This window comes from Rana temporaria, chromosome 3 (assembly GCF_905171775.1).
Source record: "Rana temporaria chromosome 3, aRanTem1.1, whole genome shotgun sequence".
Lineage (NCBI taxonomy): Eukaryota > Metazoa > Chordata > Amphibia > Anura > Ranidae > Rana > Rana temporaria.
Window position 1 is genome coordinate 41,484,405 of NC_053491.1, and position 14,104 is coordinate 41,498,508.

General features: G+C 48.2%; 1 long non-coding RNA gene across 1 annotated transcript in view; it reads left to right on the forward strand.

Moving 5' to 3' along the window:
- The window catches only part of LOC120931213, a 61,526-nt gene that overhangs the window by 33,971 nt on the left and 13,451 nt on the right, over nt 1-14,104 (forward strand). Inside the window, exon 5 of the long non-coding RNA XR_005747842.1 lies at nt 3,962-4,046. This is a non-coding gene — a long non-coding RNA (uncharacterized LOC120931213). The remainder of the gene's footprint in view (nt 1-3,961; nt 4,047-14,104) is intronic.

Sequence of the window (14,104 nt, forward strand, 5' to 3'; positions counted from 1 at the left end):
AGGCAAAAAACCCCAGCAGAGCATGATCCAATTTGCTACAGCAGGGGAAAAAATTCCTTCCTGATCCCCCGAGAGGCAATCGGATTTACCCTGGATCAACTTTACCTACAAATCTTAGTACTCAGTTATTTTATGTACATTTAGGAAAGAATCCAGGCCTTTCTTAAAGCAATCTACTGAGCTGGCCAGAACCACCTCTGGAGGGAGTCTGTTCCACATTTTCACAGCTCTTACTGTGAAAAAACCTTTCCGTATTTGGAGGTGAAATCTCTTTTCCTCTAGACGTAAAGAGTGCCCCCTTGTCCTCAGTGATGACCGTAAAGTGAATAACTCAACACCAAGTACACTGTATGGACCTCTTATATATTTGTACATGTTGATCATATCCCCCCTAATTCTCCTCTTCTCAAGAGTGAATAGATTTAGTTCTTCTAATCTTTCCTCATAGCTGAGCTCCTCCATGCCTCTTATCAGTTTGGTTGCTCTTCTCTGCACTTTCTCCAGTTCTCCGATATCCTTTTTGAGAACTGGTGCCCAAAACTGAACTGCATATTCCAGATGAGGTCTTACTAATGATTTGTACAGGGGCAAAATTATATCTCTGTCTCTGGAGTCCATACCTCTCTTAATACAAGAAAGGACTTTGCTCGCTTTGGAAACCGCAGCTTGGCATTGCATGCCATTATTGAGCTTATGATCAACTAAAACCCCCAGATCCTTCTCCACTACAGATCCCCCCAGTTGTACTCCCCCCTAGTATGTATGATGCATGCATATTCTTAGCCCCCAAGTGCATAACTTTACATTTATCAACATTAAACCTCATCTGCCACTCAGTCGCCCAATTGGACAGAGCATTGAGGTCAGCTTGTAAATTGGAGACATCCTGCAAGGACGTTATTCCACTGCATAGCTTGGTGTCATCTGCAAAGACAGAAATGTTACTTTTGATCCCAGACCCAATATCATTTATAAATATATTGAAAAGTAAGGGTCCCAGCACTGAACCTTGGGGTACACCACTGATAACATTGGACCATTCAGAGTAAGAATCATTAACCACGACTCTCTGAATTCTGGCTTTCAGCCAATTTTCTATCCATTTACAAACTGATATATCCAATCCTGTAGACCTTACCTTACACATGAGCCGTGTGTGCGGAACTGTATCGAACGCTTTTGCAAAATCCAAATATATCACGTCCACAGCCACGCCTCTGTCCAGGGTTTTACTTACCTCTTCATAAAAGGAAATCAGGTTTGTCTGACAACTTCTGTCTTTCATGAATCCATGTTGTCTGCTGCTTAAATAGTTTTTTTCCTGCAAGAACTCATCCACGTGGTCTTTTATTAACCACTTAAGCCCCGGACCAATATGCAGCCTAAAGACCCAAGGTGTTTTTACAGTTCGGGACTGCGTCGCTTTAACAGACAATTGCGCGGTCGTGCGACGTGGCTCCCAAACAAAATTGGCGTCCTTTTTTCCCCACAAATAGAGCTTTCTTTTGGTGGTATTTGATCACATCTGCGTTTTTTAGTTTTTGCGCTATAAACAAAAATAGAGCGACAATTTTGAAAAAAAAGCAATATTTTTTACTTTTTGCTGTAATAAATATCCCCCAAAAACATATATAAAAACATTTTTTTTCCTCAGTTTAGGCCGATACGTATTCTTCTACCTATTTTTAGTAAAAAAAATCGCAATAAGCGTTTATCGATTGGTTTGCGCAAAATTTATAGTGTTTACAAAATAGGGGATAGTTTTATTGCATTTTTATTATTTTTTTTTTTTTTACTACTAATGGCGGCGATCAGCAATTTTTTTCGTGACTGCGACATTATGGCGGACACTTCGGACAATTTTGACACATTTTTGGGACCATTGTCATTTTCACAGCAAAAAATGCATTTAAATTGCATTCTTTATTGTGAAAATGACAGTTGCAGTTTGGGAGTTAACCACAGGTGGCGCTGTAGGAGTTAGGGTGCACCTAGTATGTGTTTACAACTGTTTGGGGGTGTGGCTGTAGGAATGACGTCATCGATCGTGTCTTCCCTATAAAGGGAATGACGCGATCGATGCGCCGCCATAGTGAAGGACGGGGAAGCCGTGTTTACACACGGCTCTCCCCGTTCTTCAGCTCCGGGGAGCGATCGCGACGGAGCGGCTATAAACAAATAGCCGCGCCGTGGTCCCGGATCGCTCCCCGAGCGGACCCGACCTCCGCATGTAGCGGGGGGGGTCCCGATCGGACCCCCCACCCGCTAATAGGCGAGGACGTACGTGTACGCCCATGTGCCTGTACGTGCCATATTGTGGACGTACATGTACATGCGGGGGTCGGGAACTGGTTAAACGTTCCAGTATCTTCCCAACTATAGAAGTTAGACTAACAGGTCTATAGTTACTTGGTAAAGACTTTGTTCCCTTTTTAAATATAGGCACCACATTGGCTCTACGCCAATCCAGTGGTACTATTCCTGTCATTAATGAGTCCCTAAATATTAGATACAGTGGCTTTGAAATGACAGAGCTCAACTCACCTAGGATCCGTGGGTGGATGCCATCTGGTCCAGGTGCTTTATCCACCTTTATTCTGTCTAAATATTTCTGGACCATATCACTTTTGAGCCATTGTGGATTTGGGGCTGTGTCACTCCCACCCCCATTTTGGACATGAGCTCCCCCATGCTCCATTGTATACACAGAGCTGAAGAAAGCATTTAATAAATTTGCCTTCTCTTTGTCCCCAGTCACCCACTCTAGATTATTTTGTAAGGGGCCTACATGCTCAGACTTTACCTTTTTACTATTAATATATTTAAAGAATTTTTTGGGGTTTGTCCTACTATCTTTTGCAATCTGTCGTTCATTTTGAATTTTTGCATCCTTGATTTCCTTTTTACATATCCTGTTATATTCTTTGTAACATTTAAACAACACTAGTGTTCCTTCATTTTTATATTTTTTAAAAGCTACTTTCTTATTGTTTATAGCTTTTTTAACTTTGCCCGTGAGCCACATAGGTTTTATTTTTAGCCTTTTAAACTTATTGCCCATGGGAACATACTTTGCAGTGAGGTTCCACACATTCTTTTTGAAAAATTCCCATTTCTTTATTATTCAATTTAGTTTTACATATGCTGCTATGCATTTAAAACACAATGAACAATACATAATGGGTGTTAAAATCAAGCATGGCATAAATAAAAATACAAGTTGGAGCAAAATGAGTCCTAGACAGAACAACTATTACAAATGGACAACCCCGACTCTTGGAAACAATCACTCTTAAGTCCCGGTTCACGCGTAGTGCGAGATCGCATGTAATTCACCGCAAAGTGAATAGAGTAAGATATAGTCGGATCAGATTGGGGTTGGGAGTTCCAGAAGATGTGAGGAGAGGTTCTGGAGAAGTCCTGGAGGTGAGCATGGGAGGAGGTGACAAGGGAGCTGGAGAGCTTTTGGGAGGAATGAAGAGAACGGTTTAGTTGGTATTTTCAGACTAGGTTGGTGATGCAGCTGGGGACAGTGTTGTGGTTGCGTATGGTAAGCATGTTCAGGGGTTGTTTGTATCTTAAATTTATTTAAACCCATGTACCATAATATCAGTAACGTGAAGCAGCCCATGAATCTTGCACAGTTCAAAAACATGGGGATGCGGTAGGTATGGTAGCCAAGAAATTTAATTTTTTTGAAATATCAGTGGGTAGTTTTATAGGTGTACAATCAAGGTTCCAGTAGTAATTGGTCAAAGTTCTGTGGCAGGTAATGATCTACCCAACTCTGCCATATTTTCAGGCGTTTAGGGATGCGATCGAGTAATGGGGCCTCAATTTATTTTAATTTTTTTTTGCTATGGATCAAGAATTGTCATTCTTTGTTTTGTCTCAAGAAGAACTGTTTGTTATTTTCATCTCTGATAGGTTTTTTATTTTATTTTTTATGTCACAATGAAAGGTATAAGATTTCCTATCATCTGTGCCCAAGAGGGCTTCGTCAGGAACCCGTGGAGGGTGATAGTCTACATCTACATGAATAAAAGGTATGTCAATAAAATATCAACAGACATCAAGACCAATTATATAGTGTGTACCAATACTATTCATATAAGAAAAGGAAAAGAAACAAAAGCAAAAAACAAGCCCGTTGGTTGAAAGGCTAAAGTTACAGTATTCTAGACACAATATGTATTATTGACCAAAAATATATACATATATCGAAGTATGTATAGTAAATTACGTTACAATCATATTAATTTAAATAGGGTAAAAATGGACTGGATGCATGTAAAAGCTGTGGACTGTGAAACAGTCCTTACCTTGCACAAACGGAGTAGATGATTAAGGGCGTGAGCCGTGGCGAGATCAGATCCCAGATGTAAGCCCACTAGGGGAGGGAAAGGTCTCTACACAGCCTATGCTTGGCTGTCACACAGAGAGCAGACCACATAGAAAAGACTGGCCTAGAGAGACAAAAAGAGGACGGAGGCAGGCAGAAACTGGAAAATAAATAAATAAAAAATGAGAAAGGAAAAAAATGAGAAAAAAGAGAAATATGTATAATATAATTACTAGAGCACACCGTATAGGTAAAATCGCTCAAATGAGAGAAAAAGACAATGATTAAGTGATGGGATTTCCTTACTGATGTTAGTTGATAAGAGTCATAGCCATAAGTCTGATGGACGCGATAATTGGATAATTTCAGAAGAAATTCCAAAATTAGGTAGTATGCTTTTTGTCTCTCTAGGCCATGAATAAGCACTGAAGCCAGTGCGAAACGTCGGTATTCTCCTGTTCCTATTGCTGTGATCTGCTGTGTTCTTGCTGTTGATTTGAATAAAGACAACCTGTTTGGTTTGGAGTGCGGCTGTCCATCCCTCATCTTTTTACCAATATTTGCCTTAGTGCATTGCCTGCACCCTTGGAGTCCTATATTTTTGAAACGACCCTACAATAGACCTACCTTGAGCGGTGATTTTCTCTCCCAGTTCATCCTAGATCCACCCCATCCTGTGACTAGACGGTAAAAAAAGAAGCACAATGAAGAGCTCTTCTCCCTGTTGCGCTGCTTTTTTTTTTTTTTTCTTTGCTTTTTTTTTTACCCTGCTGTCAGCATGCTTCATATCCGTACATGAGCTAATTGCTTCCTTGACTCAGACTCCAGCCCTGCTGGTACAGGGACTGTAAGGCTTATATCAGGTCAGATTCAGGTACTTGCAATGCTTGAATTTAAAAATGCTCTTAATGGTTTATTAATGAATGCAGAGCTATATTATTGTATCTTTTATATCTTCCTGGAGATCGACTTTAATTAACGCATAACCATTCATTTTGGGTACCGTATATACTCGAATATAAGCCAACCCACCTAATTTTACCACAAAAAAATGGGAAAACGTTTTGACTCGAGTATAAGCCTAGGGTGTCCATCTGCATGCCTCACTGTGCCCATGCCTAGACTGACGTTTAACATGGGAGTCTATGGAAGGTGTGCCCGGCTTTGAAAAACCTGTCCTCCCTGGCCGTAGGTGCCACAGACAACAAATTTTGCATACTTGTAGAGGAAGAGTGGGGTCAAGCTCCGGGTCCAGGGGACCTACGGCCGGCTGGTACCGGGTCCCCAAAGTCCGGGAGATCAGGCGCAAAAAGGTGACTTGAGTATAAGCCGAGGGGGGCATTTTCGGCACAAAAAAATGTACTGAAAAACTTGGCTTATACTCGAGTATATACGTTGCAGATTTATGCAGTGCTTTACATATGTATTATACATTCACATTAGTCTCTGCTCCCAAGGAGCTTACAGTCTAAGGTCCCTAACTCGCATTTATATTTTGGTGAATTTAGACCAGAGCCAATTAACCTACCAGCATGTCCTTGGCGTGTGGTAGGTAACCCGCCCAGGGAGAACGTTCAAATTCCAGCCAAGTGGTGCTGTGGTTGGGATTTGAACCAATGACCCTAGTGCTTTCAGGCAAAAGTGCTAACCACTTGGCCACTGTGCTGACCAACTAAACATTTTCAGCTAATACAGAATAGAACTGTGAATCCTGCAAGAAATGCCATGTCTTTGTCACTTCCTGAGAGATGCACCAAAGAATATCTTCCCGGGGGCTTGGCTTGATATATAGAACCGCGGAAAATATCAATTTTCAAACGTCTTGATACAATATGCACTGCGTTCTTATGGTCGATTTGAAATACTAAGACTTCCATCCCATCTGGCAGGCCTAGCTTTCCCTAATTTTTACCTGTAATACCCTGCATCTCAACTGGTTCACATTCACAACTGGCTACATCCAGCTTCTACTAATGCTTGTACTACTACAGAGGGGGCAATCGCCTCCTCATTAGAGACACGCCATGGAGGTTGTGTCCTGACCCATCCAGGTACGTTGATCATACCTCTCTATCCCTGTCTCATTCTGTAGTCTCGAGGATTTCTAAAGATTCTTGGTCAACATCCCACAATAATACCATGTGGTTCAGCCCTACCCTTAAAGAATTATATTCCCTGCCTAACCCCCTAAGGTGGTCCTTTTTAAAGGGGTCAAATATTTGTCACATTTTATATTCTACAGAGTTTTAAGTCCTGTTATCAAATTCGTATAGACTTTGATCTGCCACATACCTACTTATTTTACTATCATCAGCTTCGGCATACTATACGTGCACAATTCGGCTCCCTAGATAACCCTATCTGGATGACAGCCCTGGAAAAATTGGTAAGTAATCCAGACCCCACAAAACGGTATTACTCATAGCGGACACTAACCCTAGATTTGGGGCTGCACAGGTAAAAACTTTTGGGCATTTTTGATGACTTAACTATCCCTTCCCAGGCCAAGAGACTGCTTTGCATCCTTTACTTTTATGCGAGGAAGTCCCTTTTACTGACATGGAAAGTGACCCCAACACAAACCATCTGGCTGAAGCTGGTCAATGACTCTCTGCCCCTTTTTATAAGATCACTTTTGATATTCGAAAGAAGTAAAACATTTCATAAAATATGGTGTAGATGGTTGGCCAGTCCCCTAACTCTATCTCTTGTACCACTGTGCATTTATGCTGACAAGATTTACCGCTTTAATACATGTTCTGTTAGATTGAATTAGGCTGCTGTATTGCATGATAACCACAAGAGACGTATGTCACAATTGTCAAAACAATGTTCTCTCTTCCGTTCATGGACGGACACAGCAGCCTTTGACTGTGGGGTTATGCACCTTCCTTCCAGGAGAATTACAGCACTTAAAGTGTTAATAACCTTTCTTTAGTGCAGCTCCTCCCAGGGGCGTGGCTCCCCGGGCATAACCCACACCCTGCTCTAGCAGCCTCAGTTTTTTTCTGCCTAACGACAGGAGAGGTCAGGCACTCTGGAGTCCTGTACTCTGGAGATTTTTTTCTTGCGATTTTTTTAATTTTTTTTCTCGCTTTTTATTATTTTGTTCCTGCATTTTTGAAATCCTGTGATTCTTCTATCAACAGCCGACTGGGTGACAGGCTGGGTCTTGACTCTTGTAGTCCCCCCATGTTCGGCCATCGAGCGTGTGCCGGCCCTCAGCTCAGCTTTGAGACGTCCAGACAGGCCCCGTTGCTCCAGGGGCGGCCGGGGGAACATCTTGTTCTAGGGCACACATATGACCGGTCTTTTATGGCTTTGTCACAGTGTCTGGCAGACAGCCATGCTGTTTAGCGGACGTTGGATCTGTCTGGGATACCTCCAGCCGGTGGTCGCAGGACGGGTAAGTAGTGGCCCCTTGCTCAGGTAAGATGGTATGGCTGGAAATTTCCCCTGGGAGGTTAACTGAGGGCTTGCCCTGCTTTCATCTCTCCCTTATTTCCACTCCCTCCTTTCCCATTTGGGTAGTGGCTGTGAGGGGGTGCTTTCTGGGGTCTCTTATTACACCTGGGCCTGTGTGCGTAGCGGGGGATGAGTGTGTTCACTGCAGGGGGCTGTGTGTTCACAACTGGGCCTTTTGCGTGCTATGGTTGAATTTTGTGCTGCGCTGTATTGCTGTGTCACTGTCTTTTTAAATGCGCAACAGCCGCCATTTTGCCGAAGTCACGCTTTATATAGCTCGGCGGCCATTTTTTTGTGGTCCTATGCTGTTTTTTTTACACATTCGGCGGCCATCTTGGATTTCGTTTGGCGTCGTGTGACCGTTTTAGCGCTGCAAAAAAGACCGCAAATCTGCCTGCGGGGACAGACGCAGCGCAGCCGGCTTCTCAGCACACCTTAGGCTTCTCTCAGACCACGCTGCACCGGGAGGGGTGGTGAGTTCCCAGGGGGCCCCCATACTCTGTTGTAGCAGCCAGGAGGTGACCAGTGTTTTTTTTTTCTGCCTTGCAGTAAGGGTGACACAGCGGTGGGGCATTATGGATCCTGAGCTAGGTACTTGTGCAATGTTGGCTGTCCTGGAGTCTTTTCTCGCCAGGTTTGAAGTGGCTAGTGCCCAGAAGGGGGGTAAAAAGCGCCCCCTCCATGAGCCTGCTTCTGGGGATGTCTCTGACGCTGAATCGGACCCTGCTATTGCTGACAAACCTGCTTCCGCATGAAGGTCTGCCCCCGCCCGGGTCTCGGGTGGGGGGGCGGCTTTGCGGATCGGTGGAGGTCTCTTCTGTCCGACCATTGGGTTTGCGAAGTGGTTGCCTCGGGGTACAAGATAGTTTCTCTCTTGTCCCCCAAACAACCTCCAGCTTCCTCCGGTTCGCCGGCAGGCCCTCGCAGGGGCTGTCCAGGATCTACTGGACAGGGGGGTGATTGTACCGGTTCCCTCGTTGGAACGATTTCAGGGGTTTTACTCCAATCTGTTCAAAAATTCACTATGGAGTCGATTCGCTCGGTGATAGCGGCACTCCATTAGGGGGACTTCATGGCGTCCTTGGATATCAGGGACGCATACCTACATGTTCCCATATGCACAAAGCACTAGAGGTTTCTGCGCTTTGCGATCGGGGAGGATCACTTTCAATTTGTGGCCCTCCCGTTCGGCTTGGCCTCGGCACCGTGGGTTTTCACCAAGGTGCTCGCCCCAATACTAGCCCTGCTGAGACAGCGAGGGATCGCTATCGTGGGATATCTGGACGACCTTCTCTTGCGAGCTTCCTCAGGCTCAGAATTAGAAGAGGACGTGTCTATCACATGTCAGACTCTCCAAGAGTTCTGCTGGCTTCTGAATTTCCAGAAGTCAGTGTTGGTTCCGTCTCTGAGACTGGAATACCTGGGACTAGTCCTGGACTCCGCGGAGGCGAGAGTGTTCCTCCCGACGGAGAAACTGAAGACCCTGCAGTGAAGCAGTTGTCGACCCAGAAGTGGTCGTCTTTGCTTCTGCATGAGAGTTCTGGGTCTGATGGTGGCCTCCTTCTAGGCGGTTCCGTATGCCCAATTCCACACTGGCTGACTTCACCGGTGCTTCGGACCGGGAAGTCTTTTCTGCCGCGCCGCTGGACAGTGGTCACGACGGATGCCAGCCTCTCCGGCTGGGGGGGGGGGGGGGGCGTTTGGGGCACTCAGTCAGCCCAGGGGCGCTGGACTCGGGAGGAGTCCCGCCTGCCGATCAATATTCTGGAAATCCGAGCAATCAAGCTGTGCCTTTCCAGGTGGTCTCTGGATCTGCAGGACCGACCGGTCAGGATCCAGTCCAACAACGCCACAGCCGTAGCGTACGTCAATCATCAGGGAGGCACAAGGAGCTCAGCTGCAGCGACGGAGGTCGCGCACATCCTTCGGTGGGCTGAAAGGTCCGTTCCAGCTCTGTCGGCCGTGTACATTCCGGGAGTTCAAAATTGGCAAGCCGACTTCTTAAGTCGCACAACTCTGGATCAAGGGGAGTGGTCTCTCCACCCGGAGGTGTTTCAGGGTCTGTGCCAAAAATGGGGCACTCCAGACGTAGACCTTCTAGCATCCCGCCTCAACCGGAAGGTGCCACGATTCGTGGCCAGGTCGAGAGACCCGTGGGCGGACGCGTCAGATGCGTTGGTGGCCCCTTGGGGTCACTATCGCCTAATTTACGCCTTTCCTCCTCTGAAGCTTCTTCCTCATCTGCTGCACAGGGTGGAAGCCGAGGGGATTCCAACAATCCTGATCGCCCCAGATTGGCCGCGCTGCTCTTGGTACGCGGACCTGGTGCGTCTGGTGGCAGACGTCCCCTGGCGTCTACCCCTGAGAGAAGATCTTCTGTCGCAGGGTCCGATCTTCCATCCTGCTTTACAGTCGCTGGCTTTAACGGTGTAGCTGTTGAGAGCCAGGTACTGAAGGACCGGGGCCTGTCGGGCTCGGTGATCTCTACTATGCTGCGTGCACGGAAGTCTACTTCACAAAAGATTTACCATCGTACGTGGAAAGCCTACATCTCTGTGTGTGAGGAGATGAAGTGGCACCCTCGTACATAGGTGGTGTCCCGGATTCTGCTGTTCTTACAGCGGGGAGTGGATCAGGCTCTCGCCTTCAGCACGGTCAAGAGCCAGATATCTGCTCTGGCTGTTTACTTTCAGCGTCCTTTGGCAGCGCACTCCTTGATTCGCACGTTTGTGCAGGGGGTCCGCCATGTGGCCCCTCCGGTGCGCCCTCCACTGCCCACATGGGACTTGAATTTGGTCCTCTCTGTGCTTCAGCGAGCTCCCTTTGAGGACATTCGAAAGATACCTGTGTTGACTGTCACAAAAGAGGGCTGCGGACGCAGCACCGCCTTATCCTGATGGATGACCAAGTAGGGGGCATTGCAGGACAAGGCCGCCAGTTCAGACACCCATCTGATAGAGGTAATAGCTACCAGAAAAAACACCTTTTCTTCCAAAGGTCGTTTCGGCCTTTCACATTAATGAGGACATTGTTCTTCCATCCTTATATCCTCAGCCGAAAAACCCGAAGGAGGTCATTTTACATTCCCTGGATGTGGCTCGGGCCCTTCGAGTTTACTTATCGGCGACGGCTCCGTTCCGGAAGTCTGACTCACTGTTTGTGTCGGTGTCTGGTCCCAGAAAGGGTCTGGCAGTCTCGTCGGCCACCATTTCCAGGTGGATCCGACAGGTTGTGCTTCAGGCCTATGCCCTGAAGGGGCGGGCGCCCCCTTTTCGGGTCACGGCGCATTCGACCAGGGCGATCGGTGCCTCTTGGGCTTTCCGACATCAAGCCTCTGTGTTACAAGTGTGTAAGGCAGCGACCTGGTCGTCGGCCCACACTTTTTCAACGTTTTACCAGGTGGATGTGATTGCATCTTCTGATGCCTTTAAGGTTTAAGGTTGGAGTTCCTCCGTTGAGTAACTCCGGTTCTGTTTCGGGTGAAGCTTGGTTTGCTGTGTTTTTCTAACCCCTCAAATTTTTTTGACACTGCTTGGGGACGTCCCTACTGTCAAAGGATGCTGTTGTCCGTCCATGAACGAAAGAGAAAATAGGATTTTTGTACTCGCCGTAAAATCCATTTCTCTGAAGTTCATGGACGGACACAGCACCCACCCCTCCTTTGTTTGTACTGCTTGTTATGAACTGAGGCTGCTAGAGCAGGGTGTGGGTTATGCCCGGGGAGCTACGCCCCCTGGGAGGAGCTGCACTAAGGAAAGGTTGTTAATGCTTTAAGTGCTGTAAATTCTGCCTAAACTCTCCTGGAAGGAAGGTGCATAACCCTACTGCCAAAGGATGCTGTGTCCGTCCATGAACTTCAGAGAAATGGATTTTACGGTGAGTACAAAAATCCTATTTCTCTTTCGTTCATAGACGGACACAGCATCCTTTGACCTTAGGGTTATGTTCCTCCTACCAGGAGATTTTAGGCAGAATTCTTACAGCACCCAAGGTGTTAAAACTTTCCTTCATGCCGCTCCTCCCAGGGGGCGTGGCTCCCACAGGCATAACCCACACCCTGCTCCAGCAGCTTCAGTTTGTTTCTGCCTAACCGTCAGGAGAGTCAGGCTCTCTCTGGAGTCCTGGACTCTGGAGTTTTTTCTTGCAAATTTTTTTGCATTTTGCGAGTTTTTTCCTCGCTTTTTTATTTTTATTTTTATTTTTGAATCCTGCGATTCTTCTATCAACAGCCGACTGGGTGACAGGCTGGGTCCTCGACCCTTGTAGTCCCCCCAGGTTCGGCCTTCGAGCGTGTGCCGGCCCTCAGCTCCGCTTTGGGACGTCCACGACAGGCCCCATTGCTTCTGATAACGCTGTTGCTGCTTCTGGTTCAGCTTCCTCCGGATCGTCGGCTAGCCCTGTCCGGGGCTGTCCAGGATCTTCTGGACAGAGGGGTGGTTGTGCCGGTTCCCTCGCTGGAACGGTTTCGGGGGTTCTACTCCAATCTGTTCGTGGTTCCCAAGAAGGGAGGGGTTCGCCCTGTCCTGGACCTAAAGGCCCTCAACTCCTTTGTCAAGGTGCAGCGATTCAGGATGGAGTCGGTCCGTTCTATCATAGCGGCCCTCCACCAGGGGGACTTCATGGCGTCCTTGGACATCATGGACGCATACCTGCATGTCCCCGTTTGCACAAGCCACCAAAGGTATCTGCGTTTTGCGATCGGGGAGGACCACTATCAATTCGTGGCCCTCCCGTTCGGGCTGGCGTCGGCACCACGGGTGTTCACCAAGGTGCTCGCCCCGATCCTGGCCTTGCTAAGGCAGCGAGGGATCGCTATCGTGGGATACCTGGACGACCTTCTCCTGAGAGCTTTTTCAAGCTCAGAGTTAGAGGAGGACGTGTCCATCACGTGTCGGACTCTGCAGGAGTTCGGCTGGCTTCTGAATCTCAAAAAATCAGTGTTGGTTCCGTCCCAGAGGCTGGAACACCTGGGGCTGGTTTTGGATTCGGGGGAGGCAAAAGTGTTCCTCCCATCGGAAAAACTGCGGACCCTGCAATCTGCAGTGAGACAGTTGTCGACCCAGAAGTGGTCGTCTCTTCGCTTCTGCATGCGGGTTCTGGGTCTGATGGTGGCCTCCTTCGAGGCGGTTCCGTATGCCCAATTCCACACCAGGGTACTACAGAAGGAGATTCTGTCACGATGGGACAGGGTCCCATCTTCTCTGGATCGCCAGATTCGGTTGAGCCATCTGGCCAAGTCTTCCCTGGCATGGTGGCTGACGTCTCCGGTTCTTCGGTCCGGGAAGTCTTTTCTTCCGTGCCGCTGGACAGTGGTCACGACGGATGCCAGCCTCTTCGGCTGGGGGGCGTCTGGGGCACCCAGTCAGCCCAGGGGCGTTGGACTCAGGAGGAGTCCCGCCTGCCGATCAATATCCTGGAGCTCCGAGCGATCAAGCTGTGCCTTGTCAGGTGGTCCCTGGAGCTGCAGGGCCGTCCTGTCAGGATCCAGTCCGACAACGCCACGGCCGTGGCGTACGTCAATCATCAGGGCGGCACAAGGAGCTCGGCCGCGGCGACGGAGGTCGCTCACATACTTCGGTGGGCCGAAAGGTCCGTTCCGGCCCTGTCAGCGGTATACATTCCGGGAGTTCTGAATTGGCAAGCCGACTTCCTAAGTCGCACGACTCTGGATCAAGGGGAGTGGTCTCTCCACCCGGAGGTTTTTCAGATCCTGTGTCAAAAATGGGGCACTCCAGACGTGGACCTTCTGGCGTCCCGTCTCAATCGGAAGGTACCACGGTTTGTGGCCAGGTCAAGGGACCCGTGGGCAGACACGTCGGACGCGTTAGTGGCTCCCTGGGGTCAATATCACCTGATTTACGCCTTCCCTCCTCTAAGGCTCCTACCCCGCCTGCTGCGCAGGGTGGAAGCCGAAGGGATTCCAACGATCCTGATCGCCCCAGATTGGCCGCGTCGCTCTTGGTACGCGGACCTGGTACGTCTGGTGGCAGACGCCCCCTGACGCCTGCCTCTGAGGGAAGATCTCCTGTCTCAGGGCCCGATCTTCCATCCTGCTTTACGGTCACTGGCTTTAACGGCGTGGCTGTTGAGAACCAGGTACTGAAGGACCGGGGCCTGTCGGGCCCGGTAATCTCTACCATGATACGTGCACGGAAGTCCACTTCTCGAAAAAATTTATCATCGTACATGGAAAGCATACATCTCTATGTGTGAGGAGATGAAGTGGCACCCCCGTACTTACGTGGTGTCCCGGATCCTGCTGTTCCTACAGCGGGGAGTGGACCAGGCTCTTGCCTT